Here is a 25,995-nt window from a genome sequence, read left to right on the forward strand (position 1 = left end):
GCATTCTTGCTTTTTGTATAGGCTATATGTTAAAACAATGTTATTTTGGATATATTGAGTTATGCCAAGTGTTATTAAAATTAATTTTATCTCTTACTTTTACCATTTTTAAGGTGACACTAGGGACTTTAAAATTTTACATGTGGCTTGTCCTCTGGGATGGCTGTGAGCAGAGAAGCCCTGCCTCCCTCATGCATAGCCTTTCTGATCTTGCTGTGTGCAGATTTTAATGTTTCTGAACAGAGGAATTTATTTATTTATTTACTTATGGTGTTGGAGTGCTGAGGTGTTGGGGAGATGATAGACTCTGAGCAGGTGAGGATGCATCCATCTGTTAGTTGCTCCCCCCGCCACACCATCAGCCTTGCAAACCCTGTGCCCAGGATGGGCTCTCCTGTCTCTGCATGATTTGAGACCCTACAGTGAACGCTCAGTAACTGTGGCTATCCCCTGGAGCTGAGTGTATCCAGTACCACTGGCCCCATCACCCGCCTAGAGCCTCACCACAAGGGAGCTTGGCTCTTCTCACATGGGCCCCTGCCTTGTGCCAGTGAGGACCCAGAGCAACCAGAGGCTGCAGCTCTTCCCTTGCCTATAAATATTTAAATGGTAGTTTAGCTTTCAGAGCAAGCATGTCAGTGGCCAAGATCAAGTTTTTTGACCTTTTGTCAATTTACTCAGTGAAATATGATTCTGCTGGTCTCCTGTTTGCGAAATGTTGTCTGTGGCTCAGCTTCTTTTCCCATATTTGAAAACACCACAGTCACCTCAAATGCAGAATACAGAGTATACAAACATGTTTGAACTGATTACAGATAGATAAATGCAGGTAATAAAATTCCTTTTCTTGCCCAGAGTTAGGCCTTGTTGGTTGGTTTCAGATTCAGCCTGACTGTGCTATTTTAGCACCACAGAGGATGGTCAACTTTAAGCCCAGAAAGCCAGTTACTTACTGTAAATGCTGCACGCGCTCTTGACACCCAAACAAAGCCCAGCTCGACTCCCCCTGGGTCTCCCTCAGATCCAAGCCTGACCTCAGCAGCTCTAACAGGCTCCAGGCTGCCGTGGCTTCTTTCCTGTTTATGATAAAGCTGTTCTTTGGAGCTTGAAAACCTACTGTCAGAGGGTGGCTTTTTCTTTTTGTAAACTGAGTAGTGGACAGGGGATAGGGAAAAAAGGCAGATGCCTTGGGATTCGTCATAGTATTTCTAAAAAAACAGATTCTCTGCATGCTTTTACATATTCCCAGCATAGGAATACCTAAAGCAAGATAAAGAATATGCCAAAGTGATACATAAGGAATAGCTCATTGAGGGCCGGGGAGAAGGTACAGTGGGTAAAGTGCTTATTGCATAAGCATGAAGATCTGAGTTCAGTCCCCAGAACCCAAGTCAGGTGTGGTAGTGCCAACAAGCATCACTGAGGAGTCATGAGAGACAGAAGGCTCACCAGAAGTAGCCTCGAATCTCCCCTACCCCAGGCCAAATGAAACGAGTGCTTTCTGAAGTGTCTTGTCTGCTCAGCACCCTTCCTATGACATTTACATAGCATTTTTTCAATTTAAAAAGCTATATAAATTTTTTTTCACAAAGAATGCTGCTTGAGATCTCTGATTTTCCACCCAAGGCTAGCTGCTCACTGCATTACCAGCAAATTTAGATCACAGAACACAGGCCTATTCTTTTTTTTAAAAATTATTATATTTATTGAGGGAAGTAGAGCCAAGGAAAGGCACCCTCATGACTAGAGATCCCATGTGGAGGCCTGGGTAAAAAAGCATGGAAAGAAAAGAGAAAAGAAAGTTCAAGGAGCTCCTGCCATGTGGGGAACTGGAGGAGATAACTCCTGCAGAGAGTAAGGGCGAAGGGGGTTCTCCCGGCTGGGCCTAGGCCTAGCCAGCCCAGGTTTAACAGAGGTTAAAACTCACCCACACCTGGAAGTTCACAAGTGATCAGAGAGCCTGCCCTCCCTTTGCAAAGGTATTTATAACCTTTTAGTGGTGGGTTGTCTTTTGGCTCAGGTGAATCAGAGGAGCAGCTTGTTGGTTAGGACCAGGGGCTGTCTCAGGAAGAGGTTAGCCCTGACACCAAGTTCTGGGGGCTGGACTTGATCAGCCACATGTTTAAATCCTATGAAAGACCTCCCTCTCAGGAGGGGTCCTAGCTGTGGAAAAATAGGTCTGGGGCACTAGCCAAGAGATAAGAAGTCAGATCATATTCGATCTCTAGCAAGTGCAAACTTTCCTGTGCTTTTCATCTCCAGAGGTCCAGTCACCCTAACTCTATCTGCCTCTCATTTCCCCCTCTCTGAGAAGACGCTCTAACTGCTGTTAGAGGCAAGCAGCAATGATGTCAGATCATGTACTAGTTCCTGCTGAATAGGGCACAAAACTGTTTGTGGCAGTTAGAGAGTCTCTCCTAGAGCGGGGAACCACTCTAAAGGACCCTGAAAGTGTTTTGATGGAGTGCAGGAAGACAGTCTTGGAAGAGAATGTTGGGGAGAAAGAATACAAGCAAGGAGTTAATGAGAAGTGAGCACACAGCAAACTGGTCACCTTTAGGGTTATCCTTTCTTGTAGACTTGTAGGCCTTGGGGAGCATTTGAGGGAACCCAGGTACATGGAGTTGGATTGTCTCAGGACCATATGAGCATGAGCTGGCTGAGATTTTCTTCTAGAACTGTTCATCAAATGACACAGTAGTGTCTGACATGGCCTGTAGTTGTTTTTGTATGGTATAGCAGGCAGCTTCAGGTTCATTGAGATAACTTCCAGACCAGGCATAGTAATGGAAGAATGTATTTATTGAAGCTTACAGATCCAGGAGAAGTTCCATAATGGTAGAAGTTTGCCCCTCTTAAAGGACCAGGCAAAAAGATAAAAAGCTAAAAGCCAAAAGCCACACAGCACAGCACACTTCAGGAACTCCAGCTAGGCACACTTTGCATATATTTAGATGGAAATCTCAAACCCACCACCACATCTTAAGATCCACCCAGTGACACTGCCTCTAGCCAGGTGTCTGCAGATCCAAACTACAATCTAACAAAATACTGAATATATTGGGGGCTATATATTCAAACTACTACATATTTCTTGTAAAACAGATGAGATATTAGCAGAATTATCAGGAACATATACACAATATTGAACTTTGATAATGGTGAATATTCCACATTTTGTATAATAGCCTTCCAGAGTATACCTTTTAAAATTTGTCTGGGGGTTGCAAGGGCCAAAGGTTGGTATTGTAGAGCCACTGGGTGCTATTAAGGGCTGTACAAATATGTTTTTGTTCTCAGGACTTATTTAAGGATGTCCTGGCATGATTTACCATACACAGGCATGTTTTAAATTATAGAAGTAGTGCTTGTTTTGAGGGGAAAAATCTCTTCCTGTCACTTCCTTTTATTCCCAAGAAACAATGACCCAGAAAACTACCCAAGGGTTTGGGAATGTGGCTCTCTTGGTAGGGTGCTTACCTAGCACACACTAAGGCCCTGGTTTTATCCCCAGAACCACATAAATTAGATGTGGTGGCACACTTCTTTGTGGAACTGTGAAGAGGGAAGAGCTTTTCATGGTGCAGAGCAAATTACGCTTCTTTAGACAAAGGTTGGAGGCAGTCTTTGTGTCTAAAGTAGGCCGTGCAGAATGCTTCCATAAGAGTTTTCAAATTCTGAGACAGGAGGATGCTCTTTGGACATATAGGCTTGTTCTGGAACCAGAGGACACAGGCCCCTCTTATGGGTTATAAACTGTGGGAGCCTTCCCTCCTTATCCAAAGAGAAGTTCGTAGTGAGAAGCTCACATGTAAGGAATACACAGCTTTAAGCACTAGGCTGCTGCAAGTAGAAACAGTACAGATGTGCTATCAGGAGTAACTCTATTTAGGGCTGCAGGTCAGAGCTGGTGGCACAGTGTGGACAATGCTCAAATATGCCCTAGGAAATTTTAAGAATGGAGTTAGCATCTGGCTTTTGTGGGTAGGGACAAGCCAGCCCCAAGAGAGCACCTGCTGATGAAGGGCAGAAATAGCCCTTTGGACACTGTGCCAGCTGCTGACCACTGGGTCCCTTGGTTTTGGTGCTGGGAGGCAGATGTGGTACTCAGCGCAGACTATTGTCTTCCTCACCACAATCACTAAGGTGTCTTCTTTACTGAGTCACCAATTCAGCCCAGGGCTCACCCTGTGGCACTTGGCACATCTCTGTGTTTTTTTCTTCAGTACATACCTCTGTGATGTCTGCAGTGCCTGGCCCTTTGTTATCCTGAGCTTGAGGGTAGAGGATGTGGGTGGCCTCCAGGTTACAGTGTCTTCTATTCCACTTGGATCTGTGCTGTGGGAGACAAGAGTGATAGCTCCCTGTGCTCTCATGTCCTCCCAGGGAAATGGCAGCTGGCCCCAGAGTCTTCTCTACAGGTTGCAGTCTTTGAATCTGCTCAGTAGGTGAGGTGTGGGGCAGTGCACTCCTGATTCCCCAGCAGAGGCACCTATAAGGGGAGCCCATTGTTTGGAGTCTCTGGCACTGCCTGTGCTCTGTCCACAGGCCAGCTCTCTGCTGACCCCCAGTCTTTCCCTTGGCTTGCCTGGAGTGGTGGTAGGAAGTGGTTTCTCTGCCAACCATACTCCCAGAAGCCCTTGGGCTTAGGTAGGCCATATGACTTGTTCCAGACAATGAGAGTGTGCATACATGTGTGAAGGCGGATCCCCTTTACTGCATGTGTGTTCATAGGTGTGTGGGTGGGCATGTACATGTGTCTACAAGTGTGTGGAAGCCAGAGGTCACCATTGGGTGTCTTCCTCAATTGCTCTATACCTTATTTTTATGAGACAGGATTTCTCACTGAACCCTGAGCTCATCAATTCAGCTAGCAAGCAAGTCCTGGGGAATCCTCCTGTCTGCTGCTCCAATGCTGGGATTGCAGGCACACATCACCATACCCAGCATTTTTTTTTTTTAATTTAATTTATTAGTTTTCTTTTCAGTAAATACAGGCAGTTTGGTACCATTATTTAGGCTCATCTGTGATCTACCCCCTCCCATTAGACCCTCCTTGTTATTGAAAATGGGTCATGCATTGTGGAGTTAGCCCCCAGTTATTAGTATGATAAATGTCTCTGAAAATCATGACCCAACATGTAACTCTGACATTTTTTCTGCCCCCTCTTCTGCAAGATTTCCCTGAGCCATGTTGGGTTCATTTTTGGTCTGCTTCAGTGTTGAGGTGTTGGGGGCCTCTGAGGCTCTGGCTCTCTGATTTGGTAGGAGTTGATTTTTCTCTACATTGATCTCCTTCCCCTTTGTGCTGGTATCCAGTTCACAGGAAAACATCACCCTTGCTTATTTCTCCAGTTGTCCTTAGTTTCAGTTGGGCCCCTTCTGAGGTATGTTGGGGCAGCTCTCTTCTTAGGATCTGCATCTATCTGGAAAAGAGAAGCAGATTCTCCAACGGAGAGTAAGTTAGCACCCAGAAAATTGAGATAACACTTACTTTTTTGATAGACAGTTTGATAGGTGTAGGCCCTCTTATACCCCGTGATTGATGGTAGCTTGATATTGTAGAGTGGGCTTGTGTTTGGGTATGGTTCTGACTTGTTTCCCAGCTCCAGCTAAGGGTCTAGTACCACTGAGTGGATCAGTTAGCCAAATCAAGAGCAATTGATTCCTCACCATGGCTGTGTACCACTATTGCACTTGTGTGGGTATCACATCCGGTTAATTGTTGCTACTTAGGTTAAACAATGTGTTGCTCGGACAGATCTTGGTCACTTCCCCCAGTCGCCTGTGTAGCGCCTTCTGGCACTAGACACGCTGACTGTCTAGGGACTGACTCTCTCCTGGCTTCCAGCCATGTCATTCCATTTTACGTGTCAGCTGCGTATGGAGTCTTCAGCAATAGGGTCTTATCACTGGCCTTTGGTGGGTTATCAAGTACTCTGACAGAAGTCTGTCATTGTTTTGGGAAACCTTGTAGGTTTCTCTGATCAAAAGCTCATTGTGGATTGTAGGCCCAAGCTGGAAGTGTGGGTTACAGGTCAGTGTCCACTAAGAAATTGAGGAAAAAGATAACTAATATACAAGAGTTTGAGAGGAGAGAGATAGAGGGGAGAGGGGGAGAGGGAGGGAAGGAAGATGTAGGAGATTTAGGTCAGTCTTGATCCTACCCTCTCCAGTGTCTTGTGGTTCAGGTGTTTCCTTTAAGGGACTAGTGAAGGTTCAGTCATTTGGTCTGTCTTTTAGGAAGTAGAATTTTATGGTACCATTGCCGTTTGGGTCCGGATTACTGTTTTCCACCCTTTGATTCCCTCCCCGCCCTCCCATCCATCTTATTGTCTAGTCCATGAGGTACTTGCTCATACCCAGCATTTTTGTGAGGGTACTAGGAACCCAAACTAAGATCCTCATGCTTGTCAGGCAAACATTTTGCCCTCTCAGTCATCTCCCAGCCTCTCCAAAATGTCATGCAGACCCTCGCATTTTTGGTATTTGCAGCTGGGATAATATTTTACAAGGCTGTGCAGAGAATGTGATTGAATATATTTTGGGAGATGTTGGAGAATTTAAATTAAATTCCTTATGATTATGAATGTTCCTTGTCTAAACAATAGATTCTGTGCATGATTTTAAATTATGATTTAATTATGCCCATTATTTTCCTTTAAACAAATTTGTAACAGTGGAATTTCTACGTCAAGGAATGTCTTGAACACATTTAGAGAGCAGCTGAGGTCCTCTCAGGGTTGGTGACTTTTTTCCCATCTTCAGCCCACAAGTCTCTTCACTTCCCTGGATAGCTTTGAAGGCTTTTTATTGTCTATCGTAGAAAAATTGTATATATAAAGAAATATAAAAATTTGGGATATAGTAATTAGTGACATATCTGTTTGGTGACAATTGATGCTCAGATTTTGGGAAATTTCAGTCTTCCTATGGGGTGAGATGTGCATGAGAGTATGCATGAGGGTGTGTGCACCTGCATTAACTGTCTCGTTAAGATCCTATGGGCTAAAGCTGTGGGCAAGTGGACCAGGGTGGCTAAATGTCCCTCTGTGTGCTAGATGTCCCTGAGAGTGCTGACTGGAGATGCTGGTCTGTGCTCATGACACTGTGAGTTGTGTGACCTTCAACAGCCACTAACCTCAGTGATAGTGTCTCCTTATTTTCAAGGAGGTGATCTGGAAGGCTCTTCCTGTCTAGTTTTACAGGCTATGTGCTGCAGGCAGAGCATCCTATTTCATGGTAGGGGTCTCTGTCTGAAGCTGTAAAGACAAAATGTCCCAGTATTCCTGAGATCTACTGTCATTCTGGTCACATAGGTGTGCACATTTACGACCTCTGATTGGTGCCAGATAAGCTAGAGAATGAAGGGGCAGAAGGCAGTAAGAGCAAGAAAGAATGCTCCATTCCCTCTGGCAGAGTGAGGAGCTCAAAACAGATGCTGACTGGGTTTTCTTTGCATTAAAAGACTGTGTGCAAATAAAGCTATCCCATGGTCAAGTAAGTGACTAGAGCCTAATGAATTCATTTAGTTGAACTAAGAAGACCAAGATGTCCATGCCTGGATTTCAATATTTGTTGGTTGGGAATCTTCATTCAAAGAAACTGTATCTTAGAGTGGCTTAAATACAGAGAGGTTGTCTACATGCCAAATGCCTGATGGTTCAGGGATAAGTTTACTGATGCTGACTTGTAAGTCACAGTTTCAACAGGCCAACAGTTTGCTGTCTTGATTCTATTAGGAAAGGGTGTAACTATGCCAAATCCAAGGGCACAGGGCTTTCAATTGTGGTGGTATGGCCGGCCTTCCCCAGGGGTAGGGAGTAGCCTAGGGTTTCCTGGGGTGGTTGCTGGCTATGCTGAGTCCTACATATCACACTCAGGCACTATGCCCTCACTCACAGATGTAGTACCTTGTGCAAATTAATTTACACTTGGTTTAATGCCCCTTAAAATTATACTTTTAAGCTGGGCATGGTAGCATACACCTTTAATCCCAGCATTCGGCAGGCAGAGGTAGGTGGATCACCATGAGTTCAGGGCCACCCTGAGACTACACAGTTAATTCTAGGTCAGCCTGGGCAACAGTGAGACCCTACCTCGGAAAAAAACAAAAACAAAAACAAAAAACCCTTTTAAACTTCTCACCCCATTAATGAGGACTCGTTTTCGTGTTAGTCTTCCTGGGCTAGATAATGAATCAGATGTGGTAGAGTCTGAACCAATATACAGTTATATCTTAAGGCTGCCTGAAGCCTGGGCTGGCTTCATTACTCTAAACACACATCCATTTGCACATGCTTACACAGAGGGCTGAACAGATAATTTATAATTTATGTAAATCCGCTGTGTAGGAAGTGGGCACATCCTCACTCACCTCCTCCATCTTCCAGACTCCCTGCAGGCCTTTGTTTGCTTGAGCCACTTTGAAAAATCTACATGCATCTCCACTTCTTTTGGTGGGGAGGGGTTCGAGGTAGGGTCTCATTCTAGCCCAGGCTGACCTGGAATTCACTATGTAATCTCAGGGTGGTCTCGAACTCACTGCAGTCCACCTACCTCTGCCTTCCAAGTGCTGGGATAAAAAGTGTATACCACCACACCCAGCTTGCATCTCCACTTTCTATCCCTGTCTTAAAGGAAAGGCTACAGACCTTGTAAACTGAGGTCTAGCATTTCTGTCTTGAGAGGTGAAGTTTTAGGGTCTTAAAGGCATTTACCTGTGAGCACAGTTTTGAAGATGACCCTCTGGGCTCTAGTTACTTCTTCAGAGATCTTGACTGTGCTGAAGACTTTTCTTATACTCTCTTTGCTACCCCTTTCCCATGTCTCTGCAATAGTCTAGAAACCCTCAGGCCAATGTGGAGGAGGCAGAGGGAGCCAAAGTCAAAAACAGGGCTTTTAGCACAAGGGATATGACCTTGACTCTGCTGTAGGTGCCCGTGACCTTCACCTATGTTTGTTCACCCAGCTTATTTATTGACCAGTGAGGATCAAGGATGCAGGCACTCAGAAGTTGGGACTTAAGAGGATGTCTTTGAGTGGCCCAAAAGCAGTCTTGACACCAGAAGTACAAGGGACAGTAGAATGTGGATAAGAACGATAGTAAAACTGTTCCTTTCTCAAAGGGTGCAGGGAGGGACATGTGAGAGTGGGAGAGAACGCTAGTGCACTTGTTTTCTTTGCTCTGGGTACATGAAGGGTCATGTGACAATGGGAGAGCACACTAGTGAATTGGTTCTCTTTTTGATGGGTACAGGGCAGGACATCTGAACTCGTTTCTTTGCTCTGGGCACAGGATGGGACATGTGAGAGTGGGAGAGAACGCTAGTGCACTTGTTTTCTTTGCTCTGTATACATGGAGGGTCGTGTGACAGTGCAAGAGAACACTAGTGACTGGTTCTCTTTTTGCTGGGCTCAGGGAGGGACGTGTGAGAGTGGGAGAGAACACTGGTGAGCTTGACCTTTGCTCTGGGCTCAGGGAGGGACGTGTGAGAGTGGGAGAGAACACTGGTGAGCTTGACCTTTGCCCTGGGCTCAGGGAGGGACGTGTGAGAGTGGAGAGAACACTGGTGAACTTGACATCTTTGCTCTGGGTACAGGGAGGGACTGGGAAAGTGGGAGAGAACACTAGTGAATTCTTTTACTCTATGGGTACAGGGAGCGACGGGTGACATTTGGATAGGACATGTGACCGTTTGACAGAACACTAGTTAACTTGTTTCTTTGCTGTGGGTACAGGGCTGGTCGTGTGACAGTGGCAGAGAACACTAGTACACTTGTTCTCTTTTCCTCGGTGCAGGGAACAATGGATGAGTGTGGTAGACAACACTGGTGAACTGGTTCCTTTTTCCTTAGGTACAGGCAGGAGCAAGCGACAGTGGGCGGGAACACGCATGAACTGGTTCTCTTTGCTCTCGGTTCAGGGGTTCAGGGAGGGGCTGGGAAAGTGGGAGGGAACACTAGTCAACTTGTCCTCTTTTTCCTGGGTTCAGGGAGGGACGTGTGGCAGTGGGAGGGAACACTGGGGAACTCTTTCTCTTGCTCTGGGTACAGGGCGGGTCCTTTGACAGTGGGAGAGAACACGAGTGACTTGTTCTGTTGGCTCTGTGAGGAGGGCGGCATGTGACAGCGGCAGGGGACACGCGTGAACTGGCTCTCCTTGCTCTGGGTACAGGAGGGTTGTGGGACAGTGGGAGGGCACAGCAGTGATTGTTTCCTTTTTGCAGGGCATAGGAAGGCACCTGTGGCAGTGGAGAGAACACTCGTGACTCTTCTCCTTGCTCTTGGTACAGGGAGGCACATTTGACAGTGGGAGGGAACACTGGTTCTTTTGTCTGGGTACAGCCAGGATATGTGACAGAGGGACAGGTCACTGGTGAACTTGTTCTCTTTGCTGTGGGTGCAGGGAGGGAGATGTCATGGTGTCAGAGGACAGTAGTGAACTTCTTGTCTCTGCTCGGGGTACAGGGGGGGTCGTGTGACCATGGGGGGTAACACTGGTGAACTTCTTTTCCTTTCTCGGGGTACACGGAAGGACGTGTGACCGTGGGGCAGAACCCTAGGGAACTTGTTGTCTTTGCTCTTGGTACAGGGAGGGTCACGTGACAGTGGGAGACAGAACGAGTGAACTTGTTCCCTTTTCCCTGGTTACATGTAGGGACATGTGACAGTGGACAGAGCCCTAGGGAACTTGTTCTCTCTCCTTTTTTTTCTATGTATTCTGGTTCCTCTTTTGCCACAGAACGTATGTACATTAGGTACTGTTCTTGTTGCCTTAATACCACACCTGTTAAAAGGGACTTAAGGAAGGAAAGGGTTATTTTGGCCTGTGGTTTTAGTCATCTTGGCAGGGAATGCATGATGGCAGATGTTTGAGGCAATTGGTCCCAGTCAAAACACAGTCAGGAAACAGAGAGGCCAGTGCTGGTATTCAGCCTGTTTTTCTTTCCCAGTCTAGGACTCCAGTCCATGGAATGGTGCTGACCACTAACATAATCTAAAAAATTGCTCCCTGACATGCCCAGAGTATTTCTCAGCCATCATGAGATTAACCATGGAAGAGGATGTCTACCTCATCCTTGCTTTGTAGTTCTGTAGGATTAACCTTTTCACTTTAATATTTCCAAGGACCACTTTCAAGTGTTGGGTATTCCTGTGACAGTGAAAAGAGAACCACCTGCCTTTGAGAGACAGGCAGTCAAAAGTAAATCCTCTTTATCCATGGTCTGTGCCAACCTCCAACTTACAGGCCAGCTCATTACAGCACAGAGGAAATGTCCCTTGGACACACATGGCCTGACTGAGTTCAGATTGTGGAAACTTGTCTGCTAGCTGTGTGAGAGCCATGGGGTGATCACACCACATGGCACTTCAGTGTCTTCCTCTGCTTCACACAGAGACAATGTCAGTGTCATCTGGTCTTTGGAGAGTTCAACATGAAGCTTGTGTTGTGACACTTCTAATGTAGCTGAGCACATGATGAACACTCAAAGCCCTCCTTCTGTTAGTGGTCCAAGGATGTTAATTAGGCTTAAAACTGAAAACTACAAACAAAAGCCCTCCAAAGCATTTTGTTTTAGAAAGTGAGTGCCAAACACTAACCCTCAGCCTTGAAACAGCAATTGGCTGGTAACAGGTGAAGCTTTGGGAGAAACTTCCCTGCATCATTGTCGGAGGGTTTCTCATGACAGTAAAGTAATGAATTTGCTTTTGAGCACTAAAAGTGTTTAAGTAAAGGCAAGGCATTGCTTCTGGCCTGCTGAGCTCAGGCAGTCCCTGGTTTGTTCTGCAAGTGCTTCTCTGTGAGTGGCAGTGGAGGTTCCCTTGGTGGGATCCTCCACCACCTTCCCTGATGGCTGGAATGCTACAGCAGATGGTCACAGGGCTTGGATTGAACTGTGCAGGTGATAGTTCCTGAGTCTGTAGAAACTGTGTGTGAATGTAGATGTGACACGGGCTAGTTCGAACTAGCCTTGGCTGGAAGCTCATCAGTGCAAGGTTTTCTGACGGGCAGGGAACTCACAGAGCATCCAAACGCCTTAAGCTTTCTGGAAGGTATTTACTGACTCGCCTCTCTGGGACACCCAACAGCCTGATCTTTTTCCTAGGGGAGCCTTTTATCTCTCTCAATTTTCACTTGTTAATGCTGTCATTCCCGGCCAAGTGGAAACACAGACATAAAATCTTTCACTGAGCAACAGTCTCAGGCACTTACCAGAGGCTAGATGCTTTCTGGGACTGGGAGTTAGCAGTGAACACGTGTCCCAAGCCTGGTTCCATAGTGTGCATGCATGACGTGAGTACAGTGGATGAGCCCTGCACACACTGTGATAGGGGGTGGATCACTGCTCAGGATGGTGTAGGCACTTGCTGTGTACAAAAGAATGACTGGAGAGGTTTGTGTACTTAACATTAAATAGCATGATGAATTAATAAAAAATAAAAAAATTAAAAAGAAAAGGATGACAGTTAAGGGTTGGGCAGATAGCTCAATCAGTAAGGTGCTTACTGTGCAAACATGAGAACTTGAATTGGATCCCTAGCACCCAGGTCAACAAAGCTGGTGTAAGCCAGGCATGGTGGCGCCTTTAATCCCAGCACTCAGGAGGCAGAGGTAGGAGGATCACCAGGACTTTGAGGCCACCCTGAGACTACATAGTGAATTCCAGGACAGCCTGAGTGAGAGTGAGTCCCTACCTTGAAAAACAAACAAACAAAAAAGCTGGTATAGTGGTGCATACCTGTGATCCCAGAGACACAGGCAGGAAGATCCCTGGGAACTTGCTGCCCAGCTAGTCAAACCTACCTGGTAAGTTTCAGGCCAGTTCAAGACCCCGTCTCAATAAAAGGCATATGGAGCTGGGAGTGGTGGTGCACGCCTTTAATCTCAGCACTCAGGAGACAGGGGTAGGAGGATAACCATTAGCTCGAGGCCACCCTGACACTACATAGTGAATTCCAGGTCAGCCTGAGCTACAATGAGACCCTATCTCAGAACAAAACAAAACAAAACAACAACAAAAAATTCCCAGCAAGGTTTGTATAGTATCTGAGCAGAATAATATTCAAGGCTGTCCTTTGAACACACACATGGTCACATGCGTGCACCTGCATATCCACACACACACACTGAAAAAAGAATGACAATGAGGAGAGATACTTTTGATTAGGTTTTAAAAAATAGATTTTTTTTTTTTTTTTTTTTTACAAAAGCAGTGTTAAGATGACAGGAAATTTGATCCAGAGCAGGGTCTCTGTCTACCTGCCCTGCAGTTTTGCAGTATCCTTGCTATCTTGTCTGCAATGTAACAGCTGAGGCCTAATATTGCTACTGTTTTGTTCACAGGTACATCAGATCTTCCTACTTGAGTTGTGCATCCTGTGGGCTTTGACAGACCGGTTTTCCCTAGAGCTTGGCCCATTTACCCTCTCACCAGCCCTGGCAGCCACAGATCCATCACTGTCTGTAGCTTTGCCTGTTTCAGAACATCGTAGAGATAGGATTATATGGCATGTGGCCTTTTATCATTATTTGGCTTTTAATTAGCAACCTTTGGCGAAGGCTCCTCCATGTCCTTCTTGGGATGACAGCTCTTTTTTACATGTGCTCAACCAGTACTGTGTGTGTATCCATGTTCTACCCCACTGGGACTGGTGGAGGGCTCACGGCTCGTGAGGGTACTCCCTGAGCAGTGCGCACCCCTAAGCAGCGTGCCTTCCACAGTGCTTCCTGAGAAATCAGGAATCACGATGCTTTGGTGATCTCCAATTTAGCCCTCATATCCCACCTTATTGTAGTAAATAGCCTAGTCATGTCATTATTCCGGAGAAGCTGGGGTGGGCATGTGTGACTCTGGGTTTTGACTAGTCTGTGTGATTCTTGGGTGGAGTCTTGAACGCCAACACATGACCCTCCAAAGCTCTTCCCTCCCTGGCTGGAGCTGACCCAGTAGTGGCTATCCTACCTGTCTGGTGCCAGAGTGAGGGTACTATGAGCAGAGCCACTGCTGACCCTCTACAGCTGCAGACCGGTGCTGGGCAGTGTGTTCTGTCATTTCCAGCACCATAATATGGGGATAGTTACCCTTGTCCATCCCCACTGAGGTCTACTGCAACTCCCTTCGTATTATGGGAAATGTTGGAACAACTCTGTTGGGTGCTTGGTGTTTGGTAGTGGTGGTCCTTGTCCTCATGCAGCTCAGGGATGAACGTACAGAGGCAGGTGGAGGTGTTCTTTTCCTGGCAGTAGCTTTTTATAAATCTGCCAGCAGATACAGAGACTTAGGAATGGGTTCTTCCTGGTGTATTTGCCCAGAGGACATCAGGAAAAAGAGCTGTGACGTATTGGCAAGAGAATTTTGATTTTCAAATTGAAAGATAACATTGTATGTTTTTTTTTTTATCATGTACCACATGGCATGTGGGGTATAATGCCACTGTAGAATGGCTGATTCAAGCTAATTAACAAGTTTCTCAACTCACATAGGTACTTTTGTGGCAAGAGCACATAGGTCCCAGCCTGTATTTTTTTATCCTTTAAATACGTTTTATTGTTTATTTGATTTTATTTTTTAAATTATTTATTTATTTGAGAGCAAAAGACAGAGAGAGAAAGAAGCAGAGAGAGAGAGAGAATGGGCGCGCCAGGGCCTCTAGCCACTGCAAATGAACTCCATACACGCATGCCCCCTTGTGCATCTGGCTAACGTGGATCCTGGGGAATAGAGCCTCAAACTGGGGTCCTTAGGCCTCACAGGCAAGCGCTTAACCACCTAGCCATCTCTCCAGCCCTGTTTATTTTATTTTTATTTTTGGTTGTTTTCAGGTAGGGTCTCACTCTAGCCCAGGCTGACCTGGAATTGACTATGTTGTCCCAGGGTGGTCTTGAAAACTAACAGCGATCTTCCTACCTCTACCTCCTGAGTGCTGGGATTAAAGGTATGCACCACCACACCTGGCTTTTTATATTTTATCTATTGTTTCATTGGAGACAGGATCTCATGTCATCAACTGGCCTTCAACTCATTACGTAGCTGGTTGGCCTTTGTGGTGATTTGAATGGCTATCACTCAATAGATTTAGAGTTTTATTAAAGCATTTTGGATTTGCAGCTGCCTAGCTGGAAGAGGTGTCCTGGGGGGCAGATCTGAATGCCAGTCTGAGGTATGGGAAGTGCCCAATTCTGCATGGCTTCTCCACAGCTTGGCTGCAGGTTTTTGCTTTTGTTTCTGGTGGTGGGTTTTTTCTTTTTCATTATTATAGCACTCTATTTGTAAGCTTCACATAAATTCCATTCTTCCTATAAAGTGTGCCTGGTCTAGAGGTTCATCCCAGTGACCTGAGGCTTGAATTCCTAATCTTTCTGCCTGTACTTTCCCAGTGCTGTGATTGTATGTATTATCACACCAGCTTCATTGGGGGGGGGGTGTTTCATACCCAGGGCTTGTGCATGCTAGGCAAGCACTCTTCTAACTAAGCCACACCCCATCCCCAGGCACAGTATATCATCACTAGCCAACGATGAGTCCTTCCAGTCACTCGGAGGGATGAGCATCCTGACATGCAGGAAGTGGTTAGTCAAGGATGGTATCCAAGTGTCATCTTGAGGAAGTGAGTGGAGGAGAGTAGGGGATGTGGGAGACAGAAAGGAAAGAAGTGAGGGCAGAAGCTAGGCTCTGTGTGGTTGTAACCTGGAACCAGCCTTACATTCTCAAATCAAGTGACCAGAAGACAACAGCCACAGAGTGGCAGGAAGGGGAACTGAGTGGATGGCCTCCATTATTCATGGTTCTTGGGTTCTGGGAACATCTGCTTTGCCACCTGTCTTGCTTTTTTAAAAAAAAATAATTTATTTATATTAGAGTAAAAGGGAGGGAGGGAGGGAGAGAGAGAGAGAGACAGGGAGAGAGAGGGAGAGAGAGAGAGAGAGAGAGAGAGGGAGAGAGGGAGAGAGGGAGAGAGAATGGGTATGTCAGGGCCTCTAGCCACTGCAAATGAACTCCAGACATATATCCCCCCCTTATGCATCTGGCTTATGTGGGTACTGGGGAATCAAACCTGGGTCCTTAGGATTTTCAGGCAAATGCCTTAACCACTGAGCCATCTGTCCAGCCCCTTGCTTGTTTCTCTTTTTTACATGTGTATGTGGTGTACATGCATAAGTGTGAGTGAGTGTATCCCTGTGTGGGTACCACACATGTGGAGGCCAGAGGTTGATGGTGAATGTTGTCCTTAATCTCAATGGCTCTCTACTTTATTTGTTGAGACTCTCATTAGCATAGAGCTCACTGATTTGGCTAGATAGGATAGTCAGCAAGCCCCAGGAATTCTCTTGCTTTCCCTTCCAGTGCTGGGATTACAGGCATGCACTGCCATGCCTGGCTTCTCATGTGGGTACTGAGGATCTGAACTCAGGTCCTCATGTTATGTAGCAAACACTTTATCCACTGGATTATTCCCCTAGTCCTTGCCTTGCTCTTCTTGGCTCTAAAGTCTCATGTCATACTTTTTTTTTTTTTAAGGAATGTTTGAATCTTTTTTTTTTTTATTAGTTAAGTACACAGTGTGTATACAGTCATTTTGATACCACTATTAGCCTCCTCCCTGTCCTTCCCCCTCTGCAGGGACCCTCCTTATTGGAGAATATAGGTCGTGCATTGTAGGGTTAGCCATCAGTTATGTCTCTGGGCTTAATTGACCAACATGTGGCTCTAACATTCTTTCCACCCCCTCTTCCACAAATTTCCTTGAGCCATGATAGGTTCATTTTAGGCCTGCTTCAGTGATGAGGTCTTGGGAGCCTCTGTGTCTCTGAATATCTGGTTTTGTAGGAGATGAGTGTTCTCTTTGTCTCTCTCCTTCATTCTTGTGCTATTACCAGGTTCACCAAGGATGCAGCACTCTTGCTCATTTCCCGAATTGCTCTTAGTTTCAGCTTGGGTCCTTTTGAGGTGTGATGGACTCTCTCTAGGATCTGCATACATCTGAAAAATAGAAGCAAATTCTCCAACTGAGAATGAAGTTAGCGCCAGATAAATGGGATAACCTTTGTTATTTTAGAGAGTTTAATAGATGTAGGCCCTCTTGTAGCCTACGATTGGTGGAAGCTTGATAATGGAGAGTGGGCTTGGTTTTGGATATGGTTCTGACTTGTTTCCAAGCTAGGGGTTCTGTTCCACTGAGCAGATCAGTTAACCAAATCAAGAGCAGTTGGTTTCTCACCATGGCTGTGTGCCACTTTTGCACTTATGTGAGCATAACGTCATATTGTTTTCTGCTGAGTTGCTTAGGCCACAAGTTGCTTGGACAGATATTGGTTATTGTCTCCCTGTCACTCAGGTAACACCTTCTGACACTAGATGAGCTAACTATCTGGGGACTGTCATGTCACATTTTAAGCTCTGGATTCTGTGATTCCTACATTAATGCCATTATATCCAAGCTAGAATCTTTATCACTATTGAAAACTAAAAGTGGTTTGATTATAAGTATAAAGAGATATCTTTAAAGAGAGGCAAGGACTGGATGTTATGATTTAAAGTGAGCATGGTGCTGCCAGAGCTAAGGATGCCCAAAGGCAGTGTGTGATCCATGGGGTGGGATGGACCAGTGTTCAGATACCCTAAAGGAGGGAATTGGGTGAGACTGTCAACTTCCAGAGGCTAATGATTCATCCCCAGGAGTGAAAGGAGGGTGTCACCATAGAAAACACTCATAGAGGGGCTGGAGAGATGGCTTAGTGGTTAAGCGCTTGCCTGTGAAGCCTAAGGACCCCGGTTCGAGGCTTGGTTCCCCAGGTCCCACGTTAGCCAGATGCACAAGGGGGCGCATGCATCTGGAGTTCGTTTGCAGAGGCTGGAAGCCCTGGCGCGCCCATTCTCTCTCTCTCCCTCTACCTGTCTTTCTCTCTGTGTCTGTCGCTCTCAAATAAATAAATAAAAAATATTTTTTTTAAAAAGAAAACACTCATAGAGACAACTCTTCTCATCTTCAGCACTCCTAACTTTCCTTTGCTGGGTCCCAAGGCTCCCTCCTCTGTCTCTTTCTTCTAGTGTGTGCAGCTTTTTCCATTACATTCTGCCCATAACCTTCAGGGCAGGCCACAGATGGGTTTCTTCCCATCACTGAAGGTTTAATGTCCAGTATGTGACCCTTAGGGAGGGGGCCACATAGGGAAGGAGGGCAGTGTTCTGTGGTCTTGATCCCCAGGTTTCACCAGTGATTCTGGTAGCCGTGCACTTTTTATCTGCTTGACTCACTGTGACACTGTGTGCCAAGCAGTCCCATTTGCAGATTGAATTACCTCCCGATTCAGTGGACATAAAGCAGCTCCCAGAAGTCCATGAATAAGTAAACAGCTCTCCAGCCCCCGCAGAGTAGAAGAAGTAGGGCTGGGAAAGGCTGGCATATGATGACCAGGGTTGGTGCTAGAGGGATGGATTTACCAGCCTGTGAGAGCCACTGGGCTGCAGACCCTGAATCTTGTAAGTACCTGCTGTGTGGAATGGAAGAATCCAGTGGGTGCTGAGTTATGGCTTAGCTGCAGAGCCAGCAAGCCTGGCTTCCCTGTGGTGGGGGGAGCAGCAAATAGAAGTGCTCTCTGGACTGATGGAGAAACTTTCAGTATATCTGTGATGATCTGAGACCCCTGAGTTGTAGTTGTGGTTTAAATTTCTGTTACAACCTGACCTGTACACTTAGCTCCAGATCTATTCCCAGGCCAATGTGGGGCCGCAGCGAATCTCTGGTGCTGAGGATCACCTAGTGGGGTAAACTGAGGAAGGCACTCACCATCTGATGTCGCTCAGGACCCATTGGTGAATCTGCAGTAGGCTGCACGTACCCTCTGTCCATCTACAATACTCCTGGGAATTGTGTTCCCTTGGAACTTTAGTCTTGCTTGTTTAAGTCTCCCAATCACTGTTGAAGATGGCACTTATTCGAAATTATAATGTCTCCAGTAGGAACCTTTCTCTGCTTCTTGTTGCATTTGGAGACAGCATTTTTCACTTAAGGACAGCTGAGGAGATCAGGTTTAACACCTTGAAGATTTGAGTGGATGAATATACTAAGAAAACAACTGTAGCAAGTAGTTTGTGTAGAACCAATGTCTGTGGGTACAATATATGTGAAATACAGGGAAACTCACACTGATGGAAGACCACAGCATTCTTTCTTTCTTTTTTTAAACTTATTGTGGCAATTATTATTAATGCTATTATTATTAGCAACATATTTCATATGGATACATCATTCATTGGTACCCTCTTTACCCTCGTCCATGCCCCATTCCTCTGGCACCCTCCTCAGTGGAGTTGCAAGTATTCTCTATGGGGTTGTGGGTTATGCATTGTTGGAGCAGAAGAAAGTTATTTTTTGGGGGAATGGAATGCCTCTGGGCATGTCTTAACCTGTGGCTCTTACAATATTTCCACCCCCACTTCCACAAAATTCTCTCAGCCATGGTGGGTGAGTTTTAAATCTACTTCAGAGATGAGCTCTTAGGAGCCTCTGGATCTCTGCTTTGGTAGGTGTTGAGTGTCCTCAGGGTCTGTCTCCTTCACGTTGGCACTGATGATCAGGTTCACCATGGAAGCAACACTCTTTTTCATCTCAATTGCTCTGTGGTTTCAGCTATGGTTTGGCTGTGAAGTGTGAGGGGTAGTTTATCTCCTGAGGTCTCTCTACCTTCTGAAAAAGAATAGGTTCTTCAACTGAGAATGAAGTCAGCATAGTTTTAATAGGATAAGCATTATTAATTTGTGGAAAATTTAATGTATATAGCCCCTCTTTTAGCCAAAGGCTAGTGAGAGCTTGACACTGGAGAACATAATCTTTGTCTCCATAGGATCCTGATCTGGTTCCCAATTCCAGATATGGGCTCTTTACACTGAGTGGATCTCTTAGCCAATCAGAAAGCTATTGGTCACCTACCAAAATCAGCGAGGCTGTCCCATTTTCAATAGCAACAAAATTTAACATTCATTATTTTATCACAGTCCTGAGATCCCAATAGTAAACAGAGGAACTAGATGGAGCTGTCCATGGTCTGCAATGGATGTGTTTACAAGGCAGAGCAGGTGGCCTGTGTTTATGTGGCTCAGCGTTTGATGGATGCAGTAAAAGGCACATCAATTAATCATGGCCTTTGTTCCTCATCTCCCTACACAGTGCAGTTAATTAAAGCTTTGGATGAAGTGATATCTGAGCACCCTGCCTCAGTCGTCAGGGCTGGTTGCGCACATCCTCTCAAAGCCGTTGTTTGGCTGGAGCACTTTTGAATTAATAATCCTTCCTCATGTGAAGCCTCAGAGAGCTGTTTCCTCTTCTCACAATCATGCCCTAGAATTCCAGTCTGCCTGTGGTCTGAGAGATAAGACCCTGTACAGCATCCAGGAAGATGAGAGAGAAAAAGCAAGTTGACTGAGTCTGTGCAGACCTCCCAAACTCATAAATTGCACCAAGAATTTAGGAATGTTTGTCCCATTTAGTATTATGAAAAATTCATATAACTTGCATATTATCTTATTTTTATGTCATTCTTTTAAAAAACAATTTATTTATTTGAGAGAGAAGCAGAGAGAGAGGAGAGAATGGGCACACCAGGGACTCTATCCACTGCAAACAAACTCCAGGCACATAAATCACCTTATGCATCTGGCTTACATGGGTATTGGGGAATTGAACCTTGGTCCTTAGGCATCACAGGCAAGTGCCTTACCTACTAAGCTGTCATACCAGCCCTTACGTAATTCTTGTCTGTTTCCTTGAGAAAGCATGACTCATTAAGGAAGCAGATTGGGAGGTATGTGGCTGAGGAAGCACTTGGCTGGTTTGTGTTGGATCCTGGAACTTCTCTGCTGGGTGGAGGATCGTACAGGAAGGTTGTGCTTTTATGTACTTTTCTTTGTGTGTGTATGTGTGTATACATGTTCATATGTGTGTGGGCACATGTGTGTGCGAGCATGTGTAAACCAAAGGTCAATGTTGGGTGTCTTCCTTAGTCACTCTATACTTTATTTTTTTCAAGACAAAGTCTCTCATTGAACCTGGAGCTCATCAATTCAGCTAAATAAGCTGGCCGAGAAACCCAGGGATGCTTCTGTCTCTGCCTCTTGAGTACTGTTACTATGAGTACACACCACCATTTAGGTTGGTGCTGGGGATCTGACCTCAGGTCCTTAAGCTTTACTCAATGAACCATCTCCCTAGCTCTTGTTTGGCCATGTTTAGGGATCCCCAGCCATGGCTTTCAGTCTGCATTGCAGCTGTTCTCACACTGCAGGTGGTGGACTAGTGGTCATGTGTACATTTAGAAAAAGGTTATATGATAAGTATTTTTCATGTTGCTTAGAGAAAAAAGATGCATGTATAAACTGAGTTAATATATGAGATTTTCTTTGAGGCAAGACTTCCGTGAGTCCTAGACTAGATGTGAGCATGCCTGCTTTTGTGCTCCAACAATATTTCGCAATTTAAAAGCACATGCACAGTTAATAAAATATTGTGTCATGAGGGATACTAAGAAACAGTCACATCTTACTTTGTATTTTTTCCTGCCCCAGTCCTCCCAACATAATTGCAATACTCTGTTTATTTCTTCCTTCAGTCACCTCAATGGTACTAAAACTATACTCATACTGAAAACTTAACTATTCAGATGTCATAAGTAAAAAATAGCACTTTCAAAGCCAGGTGTGGTGGCACACCCCTTTAATCCCAGCACTTGGGAGGCAGAGGTAGGAGGATTGCCATGAATTCAAGGCCACTCTGAGACTACAAAGCCTGAGCTACAGTGAGACCCTACCTCAAAAAACCAAATAAAGGAAGCACTTTGTGTTATGATAGATACGTGGCTCTCAATCAGAGGCAATTTTGTCTTCCAGGAGAAAAGTGGTCATGGAGGGAGATATTTCTATTTATCAGCACTGAGAGGAGAAGGGAAAGCCAGTGGTATCAGATTGCAGGGACACTGCTAGTATCTGAGAGTACACAAGACAGCCCCAGGATGAGTTACCTGGCCCTAAAAGTGCTGACGTTGAGAAACCCTGTAGTAAATGAAGATTAGCTGTCTCCCCTGAGCTCCATAGTTAAGTTGCTACATTACTTAAGTCAACAGTTTAGGTTTAAGTTGTTTTGTAGGTACATATGTGTAAAAATATTTTTTTTGAGAAAAATTGCATTTCTTTATTGTACAGATGTTTAGTTTTCCTGGAGTTGTTCATCACCTCCATTTTCAGGTGTATCACCTGTAGTTCACATGTTAATAATTACTTCCAACACTAAATCTGATGGCATAGCCTGTTATCCCTGCTACTCAATAGGCTGAGTAGAAGGATTTCAAGTTTAAGAAGTGCGAGTTCTAGGCCAGCCTGGGCAACTTAGTGAGACCTTATTTTAAAAATAAAAAAAATAAAGAGAGTGCTAGGGATATAGCTCAGTAGTAGAATATTTTTCTAGTATGTGCATGCAAGACCCTGTATTCAATTTCCAGCAAAATACACCACACACAACACACACACACACACACACAGTCTTCCAACTTCTAGGGTTAAACTCTACAGCCCAGGCTGCCCTAGAATTTGTGGTAATTTTTATGCCTCAGTTTCCTAAACATTGGAATTACCAACATGAGTCACCATGCCCTTTTCAAAAATTCTTTTCTTTACCTTGGATGTTTTCCCTCCAAGCCCCTCTGTCCTCTTGTCCCATGCTCACTGCTCTCCGCGCCTTGGGCTCTGCTTTCTCCATCACTACATCTGCTGTGTCTGAGTATCTGGCTTTCCCTTTGATTTAGTCTTTCACTGGTTTTGTTGCAACTCATCTTCCAGCTGTTTCCCAACACAGAACACAATGCAGGTGAGCATTTGGCCATGTTGTTTCTTTGTCTTCACACTTTAGTGACAGCTTGTTTGGGCAGAAAAGTCTTAATCTGGAAATAACATTCAACCAGAATTTTAAAGATATTCTGGTGGCTTCTGAGATTTTAGCCAAGAAACTCATGATGTAGCACTTTCTATTCCTTTTGAAAAGTCCTCCTTACTCTGAATCACTATCAGACATGTGCCAGGCATTTCCTCTGGTGTTTTCTTCTCAGGCCTCATGCTGCTCTGTGGGTGGGCTTTCCCCACCTACTTCACAAAGAACCTGAGACTGTAGTCTGAAAAGTGTGGTTAGATTTTACTGACAGTCTCCTTCTCTGCATGTTCGCTTTATGGAAATCTTAAAAGCAAGATGAAAAGTAAAAGTTGGACTTGTCACATTGATCTCTAATGACCTTAAAAACATTTTCTGTTACTTGAGGAGATTTCCTTTTTTTAAAATTTAATTTAATTTTTTATCTTTTCACAATTTTTATTAACATTTTCAATGATTATAAAAAATATCCCATGGCAATACCCTCCCCCCCTCTGTACTTTCCCCTTTAAAATTCCATTCTCCATCATATTACCTCCCCATCTCAATCATTTTACTTACATATATACAATACCAACCTATTAAGTACCCTCCTCCCTTCCTTTCTCTTCCCTTTATCTCCTTTTTAACTTACTGGCCTCTGCTACTACGTATTTTAATTCTCACACAGAAGCCCAATCATCTGTAGCTAGGATCCACATATGAGGGAGAACATGTGGCACTTGGCTTTCTGGGCCTCACTTAGTATAATCCTTTCCAGATCCATCCATTTTCCTACAAATTTCATAACTTCATTTTTCTCTACTGCTGAGGAGAACTCCATTGTGTAAATGTGCCACATCTTCATTATCCACTCATCAGTTGAGGAACATCTACGCTGGTTCCATTTCCCAGCTATTATAAATTGAGCAGCAATAAACGTGGTTGAGCATGTACTTCTAAGGAAATGAGATGAGTCCTTTGGATATATGCCTAGGAGTGCTATAGTTGGGTCATATGGTAGATCAATCTTTAGCTGTTTTAGGAACCTCCACACTGATTTCCACAATGGCTGGACCAGATTGCATTCCCACCAACAGTGTAGAAGGGTTCCTCTTTTTCCACATCCCCGCCAACATTTATGATCATTTGTTTTCATGATGGTGGCCAATCTGACAGGAGTGAGATGGAATCTCAATGTAGTTTTAATCTGCATTTCTCTGATGACTAGTGACGTAGAACATTTTTTAGATGCTTATATGCCATTTGTATTTCTTCCTTTGAGAATGCTCTATTTAGCTCCATAGCCCATTTTTTTGATTGGTTTGTTTGATTCCTTATTATTTAACTTTTTGAGTTCTTTGTATATCCTAGATATTAATCCTCTATCAGATGTATAGCTGACGAAGATTTTTTTCCATTCTGTAGGTTGCCTCTTTGCTTTATTCACTGTGTCCTTTGCAGTGCAAAATCTTTGTAATTTCATGAGGTCCCAGTGATTAGTCTGTGGTTTTATTGCCTGAGCAATTGGGGTTGTATTCAGAAAGTCTTTGCCAAGACCAATATGTTGAAGGGTTTCCTTTAATTTTTTTGAGGAGATTTTCTTAAGTCTGTCTTCCTAATGTACCACTTATAATTTCGTTTTAGCAACTACATATTTAATTATGAGTTCCTTTTAGTGATTGTGTAGAATTTAAGGGGCCTTGAATTCTAGCCCTAGTACTGCAAACAAAAAGCCCCAAACACACATTCACATGCGCGTGCGCGCGCGCGCGCGCACACACACACACACACACACACACACACACACACAGAGCAATAACAAAAAGCCCATGCAAGCATCTCCCTACCTCTTTAGATGCTTTCTGCCTGTTAAATTTGCTTTCTTTATTTAGGCTGCTCTTTCTTCTGAGTTTTAGTTTGATGTTCCTGGTTTTAGACTTCCTATCAGAGGTTATCACATCAGTGAGTCAGTCTTGCCAGGTCTTTTAATTATAAAATGAAGTCTTGACAACATAGAAGTTAGAGGTGGGCTCAGTTTAGGATAACTGGAAGGGAATGGAAGCATTTTGTCATTGAAGCTCTTGATGTTAAGAGACAGAGGCCTGGGCTGGAGAAATGGCTTAGTGGTTAAGGCGTTTGCCTGTGAAGCCAAAGGACCCAGGTTTGGTTCCCCAGTACCCACATAAACCAGATACACAAGGGGCACATGCATCTGGAGTTCATTTGCAGTGGCTAAAGGCCCTGGAATGCCTATTCTGTCTCTGTCTGTCTCCCTTCTCTCTCTATCTCTGTATGCAAATAAATAAAATTTTTTAAAAAAGAGAGAGAGGCCTATTTTCTGGACTCGTTTTCTGCTGACATGGTACTTCCACTGTCCCATCCAGAGAGGCTGGCATGGACTGATGTCCAAATATTGGAAGCATATGATGTTGGGAGGGCACCTATAGGCAGACTTTGATAATTTTTCTGTTTTTAATACAGTGTTCCCTCTTGTGAGCTCTGCTTACTCCCTCCGTATCATAAGTTCTGTCTTAGCTATCTCAGAAAGTGAGTCTTGACCTCCTGTCTAGACAGCTTCCCCTCACATCTCCTTGCTCATCATTCTAAATCTTATTAGATGCCAGATTGAGTTAAAAGCATACATGCTTGTTCCGGCCTTTCCCACCAGACCTCAAGTCCTGGAAGAACTTGATCTCATTTGTCATGTGCTTTAGGACTTCCAGACACTGTGGAGGAGCTTAGCAAGTGTGTGTTAAATTGAGATAAATTGAATCTTGGTTGTGTAGTCTGGTTTTCAGTTCCGAGGTCTAGGGTGAAGCCTGACCGCCATCTCTCACAATACTTACTTCTGGTCCAGGTCACTTTCGTGGTGAAATCAGGGTCCCTTCAAGTTGCTACCTTATTCTGCAGAGTCTTAACACTTGTTTCTGTAAAGTAAAAGGGAAGTGGAGTGACTTCTGCTATTGCAATTGTTTATGTCACATTGAGGACTGGAAGCCACTCGGGAATCTCTATTTTAAATATTTGGGGGTTACCTTAGCTCACTGTGTATAGCATGCTTGTTGGTTTTTATATTGATTGTTGTTAAGTGATTTG

General features: G+C 44.6%; 1 protein-coding gene across 16 annotated transcripts in view; it reads left to right on the forward strand.

The window, feature by feature from the left end:
• Positions 1–25,995, forward strand: part of Rimbp2 (RIMS binding protein 2) — a 247,665-nt gene that overhangs the window by 30,322 nt on the left and 191,348 nt on the right. The window lies entirely within an intron of this gene.

Source organism: Jaculus jaculus, chromosome 8 (genome assembly GCF_020740685.1).
Source record: "Jaculus jaculus isolate mJacJac1 chromosome 8, mJacJac1.mat.Y.cur, whole genome shotgun sequence".
Lineage (NCBI taxonomy): Eukaryota > Metazoa > Chordata > Mammalia > Rodentia > Dipodidae > Jaculus > Jaculus jaculus.